Consider the following 6,696-nt stretch of genomic DNA (forward strand, 5'->3'; position numbering starts at 1 on the left):
GTACAGAACTAAACAAAGAATTTTTACCTGAAGAACTTCAAGGTAAATGACATTAGTCATTAGGGAAATGCAAATCAAAACAACCCTGAGATTTCACCTTACACCAGTCAGATGGCTAAGATTAAAAACTCAGGAGACAGCAGGTGTTGGCGAGGATGTGGAGAAAGAGGAACACTCCTCTACTGCTGGTGGGAATGCAAGTTGGTACAACCACTCTGGAAATCAATCTGGCTGTTCCTCAGAAAACTGAGCATAACACTTCCAGAGGACCCTGATATACCACTTCTGGGCATATACTCAGAGGACTCCCTGGCATGCAATAAGGACACATGCTCCACTATGTTCATAGCAGCCCTATTCATAATAGTCAGAAGCTGTAAAGAACCCAGATGTCCCTCAATGGAGGAATGGATACAGAAAAAGTGGTATATTTACACAACGGAATACTACTGGAATACTACCCAGCAATTAAAAACAATGAATTCATGAAATTCTTAGGCAAATGGTTGGATCTGGAAAGTATCATTCTAAGTGAGGTAACCCAATCACAAAAGAACACACATGGAATACAGTCACTGATAAGTGGATATTAGCTCAGATACTCTGAATACCCAATAAACAATTCACATATCAAATGACTCCCAAGAAGGAGTAAAGAGAGGTCCCTGGTCCTGTAAATGCTTGCTCCAGCATTGTAGGGGAATACAGGACAGAGGAGTAGGAGGGGGGTGGTAGGAGAATGGGCAGAGGGAAGAGGGCTTATGGAACTTATGGGGAGGGGGAAACTGGGAAAGGGGAAATCATTTTGAATGTAAACAAAGAATATTGAAAATAAAAAAGTATAAGACTGAGATCGTGTGACTAATTGGTCTTGTGTAAAGTCTATAATCTGCCTGATAGGTAAACCTGTTGTGGTATTGTCCTCATTAAGGAGTCTGGACAATCTAGTATGAGCTTTTAAGTGTCCTAAAAGCAAGAAACAGTACATGCTTCTTCTTAAATTAAGCTGTATTTGTATAAAAATTGAAAATTAGCATTATCTATAAAAATATAATTTTAAGCAATTGTAAGCCATGAGATTTCTATTTTAATTATCAGTCTACAAATTAAAAGCTTGATTATTTAACGTTTCAAAAAACAGTGGCTATAGCATGTAATTTAATTATTTGTGTAGCAGGAGGAAAATTTAAGAAAATAAACGTGATCTAATTATGTTTTTCTTTCATTAGATGAGCTATTGATAAATATAGCAAATGTATTTTTATTGGCTGCATGCATACATTTACAAAAATATATAGAGAGGCAAATTTTAAAAACTTGGCTTTGGAATAATGATTATCATATTTGCTTAAAAAGTTCGCTATGCAATAGGCCAAATATTAGTATTCTGCAATAAACAATGTAATTGCTGTTTGTACTAAGGAATAAATATTCCATCAAGTTTTTTTATAAAATATTTTTATGATTCTATCTTACAACTTTGTATTAACATAGCAACAGATTCATAATAGGGTGTTCAAACTTTACTTGGAGGTGAAGAAATATGAATTTACATTAATGGTCTCTTTTGCCAAAGGACTGCTGTGAAACATCCAACAATTTACCTTTTTGCAAAGTTATTCATCCCTCATCAGTTAATTGTTCAGGGGATTAGGATTTGTATTCCCTTCGAGACTACCAAACAGAGGTTTAAGTTCTCCTGTGGCAAGCTTAAGGTGAGGTATTAACAAATTAACATTTTTCCTAGCTTTTGAAAATCATTTAAACTAAATCATCAAAAAAAATATCTTTTCTTATTTGAATTTTCTGTGCCAAAGTTTGTTTAGGATATAACCAATCCATTTTTCCAATTTTTTTAAAATTACAAATATAGATGAGTTAAAATCCTGAGCTTGTGATTGAATTGTAAACTGCAACTAATGGAACATTGGCAACTTAAATATTTTTAAATTTCTTTTGTAATATTAGAGCATGCCCATAATTTTGAAGAACAAAACTCAGTTTTAAACAATCTATTCTCTTTAAAATTAATATCAAAAGCATTACTTTCACATACAAAGTTTTGACTGCCAATTCTTACTTATGAATGCATGTCAGTGTAGCTTTTAATGCATCAGTAAAGAAACATTGTTTTAAATTCTATCATTTATAAGTCTAGTTTCTAGGATAAGAATTACATAAAATATTATCTCAATTTAGAAGTGTCTTTAGAGACCTGGTTTTCTGAGTTGGCTCATGTCACCTGTTCTTTATAATGACTCCAATCCTGAGTTACCAATTTTAAGCTAACTTTCTCTTACCAATGTTGTAAATTTTTAAACATACCCAATAACTTATAAGTCAATACTCTATAACCCAGACATGCCGAACAGATTTGTATCTTAAAAACCAGTCAGAGACAAAAGTGATGTTGCTATAAACATATACTTATTTAAACCAGACAAAAGTTTCCTACATTTTTTAACTGTAATTTCAAGAGAAAAGCAACTTGTCACTTGCTGAACTCAATAAACACAATCATAGAGGCTTCTCTAGGAAAAAACAGCCATCAGCTCTCTTACTGAAGATGTTGAAAAGCTGTTGGCTCCTTTAAGTGTGGCTTGTGTAGATAACCAGCCCCTAGCAGGACTTATCCAGCTGCACTTGACTCCCAGCCACAGTGCAGGGTAACTTATCAGGTTTTGCTGTGCAAATTGAGACTGTCTTTTAAACAAGTTAAACTAAATCAAATCATGGACAGCCAGCAGATAAAGTTTTAACCATTTTTTTAAAAATGAAACACAAAATGATCAGTCATTCAAACAACAAAACAAAAACAAACACAAATTGACAGACAAATGGACAGACATATGGTGCACCAAGGACAGACAATAGACAGCAAGGAAAGAGAATTTGATGTTCCAAAGAGATCCAGATATCCTAACAAGAACTAAGGATATCTCCAGGAGGATCCAGAGAGGGAGCAGTATGTCTTCCACTTTCCTTTCATCCCCAGGAAACACCTGAAATAGCTTATAACCATTTTCCTTCTTTTGATACAACATCTCAGACATGGAACAACTGCTTTTCTGAAACCTATTCTCTCTCTCTCTCTTGTTCAAGATCTAACTCTTAATCTCCCTCTTCTTCTGGGAATTCTGCCAGAGATGGGAGAGGAGGCACAGTGGCAGCTGATAGTTGCTCCCCAGGTCCCTGCTTTTTTAACCTCTCCAATTTCTTCTCAATATGTATTAATTTTTCATTTCTATATTTACCATTTCTACTTCTGAGAGCCATACACAGTATAAATAGACTTGAGCTAATAATTTTTCTAGCATTTTTTAAAATTTTTATTGTTTTTTGTTTTTTTAGGGTTTTTTTTAATTGATATATTTTATTTACATTTCAAATGATTTCCCCTTTTCTGGGTCCCCACTCCCCGCAAGTCCCATAAGCTCTCTTCCGTCCCCATGTTCTTCCATCCGCCCCTTCCCATTTCCCTGTTCTGGAATTCCCCTATACTCTTGCACTGAGTCTTTCCAGAACCAGGGGCCACTCCTCCATTCCTTTTGGACATCATTTAATTTGTGGATTATGTCCTGGGTATTCAAAGTTTCTAGGCTAATATCCTCTTATAAGTGAGTGCATACCATGATTGATCTTTTTTTTAATATTTTTATTTTTTATATTCTTTGTTTACATTCCAAATGATTTCCCCTTTCCCGGATCCCCCCTCTCCATATGTCCCATAAACCTTCTCTCCATCCATTCTCCAATCACCTCCCTCCATTTTCTCTGTCCTTATATTCCATTCCCATGCTAGATCAATCCTTTCCAGGATCAGGACCCTCTCCATACTTCTTCATGGGAGTCATTTGTTATGCAATTTGTGCCTTGGGTATTCAGAGCTCCTGGGCTAATTAATATCCACTTATCAGAGATTGCATTCCATGTGTATTCTTTTGTGATTGGGTTACCTCACTTAGGATGATATTTTCCAGATCAAACCATTTGCCTAAAATTTTGTGAATTCATTGTTTCTACTTGTTGAGTAGTATTCCATTGTGTAAATATACCACATTTTCTGTATCCATTCCTCCTTTGAGGAGCATCTGGGTTCTTTCCAGCTTCTGGCTATTATAAATAAGGCTGCTATGAACATAATGGAGCATGTGTCTTTATTGCATGCCAGGGAATCCTTTGGGTATATGCCCAGGAGAGGTATAGCAGGATCCTCTGGAAGTTTCATGTCCAGTTTTCTGAGGAACCTCCAGACTGATTTCCACAGTGGTTGTACCATCTTACAGCCCCACCAGCAGTGGAGGAGTGTTCCTCTTTCTCCACATCCTCGCCAACACCTGCTGTCTCCTGAGTTTTTGACCTTAGCCATTCTGACTGGTATAAGGTGAAATCTCAGGGTTGTTTTGATCTGCATTTCCCTAATGACTAATGATGTTGAGCACTTCTTAAGGTGCCTCTCGGCCATCCGAATTTCTTCAGGTGAAAATTCTTTGTTAAGATCTGTACCCCATTTTTTAATAGGGTTATTTGGTTCCCTGGAGTCTAACTTCTTGAGTTCTTTGTATATATTGGATATTAGCCCTCTATCAGATGTGGGGTTGGTGAATATCCTTTCCCAATTTGATGGTTGCCGTTTTGTCCTTTTGACAGTGTCCTTTGCCTTACAGAAACTTTGTAATTTTATGAGGTCCCATTTGTCAATTCTTGATCTTAAAGCATAAGCTATTGGTGATCTGTTCAGGAACTTTCCCCCTGTGCCCATATCTTCAAGGGTCTTCCCCAGTTTCTTTTCTATTAGTTTCAGTGTATCTGGTTTTACATGGAGGTCCTTGATCCACTTGGAGTGAAGTTTAGTTCATGGAGATAAGAATGGATCAATGCGCATTCTTCTGCATGCTGACCTCCAATTGATCCAGCACCATTTGTTGAAAAGGCTGTCTTTTTTCCACTGGATGTTTTTGGCTCCTTTGTCGAAGATCAAGTGACCATAGGTGTGTGAATTCATTTCTGGATCTTCAATTCTATTCCATTGGTCCACTTGTCTGTCACTGTGCCAATACCATGCAGTTTTTAACACTATTGCTCTGTAGTATTGCTTGAAGTCAGGGATACTGATTCCCCCAGAATTTCTTTTGTTTTTGAGAATAGTTTTAGCTATCCTGGGTTTCTTGTTATTCCAGATGAGTTTGAGAATTGCTTTTTCTAACTCTGTGATCTTTTGAGACTGGGTTACCTCACTTAGTATGATGTTCTTCAGCTACATCCATTTGTCTAAGAATTTCATGAATTCATTGTTTCTAATGGCTGAATAGTACTTCATTGTGTAAATATACCACATTTTTTGTATCCATTCCTCCACTGAAGGACACCTAGGTTCTTTCCAGCTTCTGGCTACTACAAATAGAGCTGCTATGAACATAGTGGAGCATGTGTCCTTATTGCATGCTGAAGAATCCTCTGGATATATGCCCAGGAGTGGTATAACAGGGTCCTCAGGAAATGACATGCCCAGTTTTCTGAGGAACCGCCAGACTGATTTCCAAAGTGGTTGCACCATCTTGCAATCCCAGCAGCAGTGGAGGAGTGTTCCTCTTTTTCCACATCCTCGCCAACACCTGCTGTCTCCTGAGTTTTTGACCGTAGCCATTCTGACTGGTATGAGATGAAATCTCAGGGTTGTTTTAATTTGCATTTCCCTAATGATTAATGATGTTGAACATTTCTTAAGGTGTTTCTCAGCTCTCCGAAGTTCTTCATGCGAAAATTCTTTGTTTAGCTCCATACCCCACTTTTTAATGGGGTTATTTGTTTCTCTGGGTTCGTTCTACTTTCTTGAGTTTGTATATATTAGATACTAGCCCTCTGTCGGATTTAGGGTTGGTGAAGATCTTTTCCCAGTATGTTGGTTGACGTTTTGTCCTTTTGACAGTGTCCTTCACCTTACAGAAACTTTGTAGTTTTATGAGGTCCCATTTGTCAATTCTTGATCTTAGAGCATAAGCTATTGGTGTTCTATTCAGGAACTTTTCCCCTGTGCCCAGGTCCTCCAGGGTCTTCCCCACTTTCTTTTCAATTAGTTTCAGTGTGTCAGGTTTTATGTGGAGGTCCTTGATCCATTTGGAGTTGAGCTTGGTACAAGGAGATAAGAATGGATCAATGTGCATTCTTCTGCATGCTGACCTCCAATTGAACCAGCACCATTTGTTGAAAAGACTATTTTTTTCCACTGGATGCTTTCAGCTCCTTTGTCGAAGACCAAGTGACCATAGGTGTGTTGGTTTATTTGTGGATCTTCAATCCTATTCCATTGATCTGCTTGCCTGATATTGTACCAATACCATGCAGTTTTTATCACTATTGCTCTGTAGTAGAGTTTAAAGTCTGGGATATTGAATCCCCCTGAAGTTCTTTTACTGTTGAGAATAGTTTTAGCTATCCTGGGTTTTTTGTTATTCCAGATCAATTTGAGAATTGCTCTTTCTAGCTCTATGAAGAACTGGGTTGGGATTCTTATGGGAATAGCATTGAATCTGTAGATTGCCTTTGGCAAGATGGCCATTTTAACTATATTAATCCTGCCAGTCCAAGAGCATGGAAGATTTTTCCATTTTCTGAGATCTTCGATTTCCTTCTTCAGAGATCTGAAGTTCTTGTCATATAGGTCTTTCACTTGTTTGGTTAGAGTCACCCCAAGAT

This window comes from Apodemus sylvaticus, chromosome 1 (genome assembly GCF_947179515.1).
Source record: "Apodemus sylvaticus chromosome 1, mApoSyl1.1, whole genome shotgun sequence".
Lineage (NCBI taxonomy): Eukaryota > Metazoa > Chordata > Mammalia > Rodentia > Muridae > Apodemus > Apodemus sylvaticus.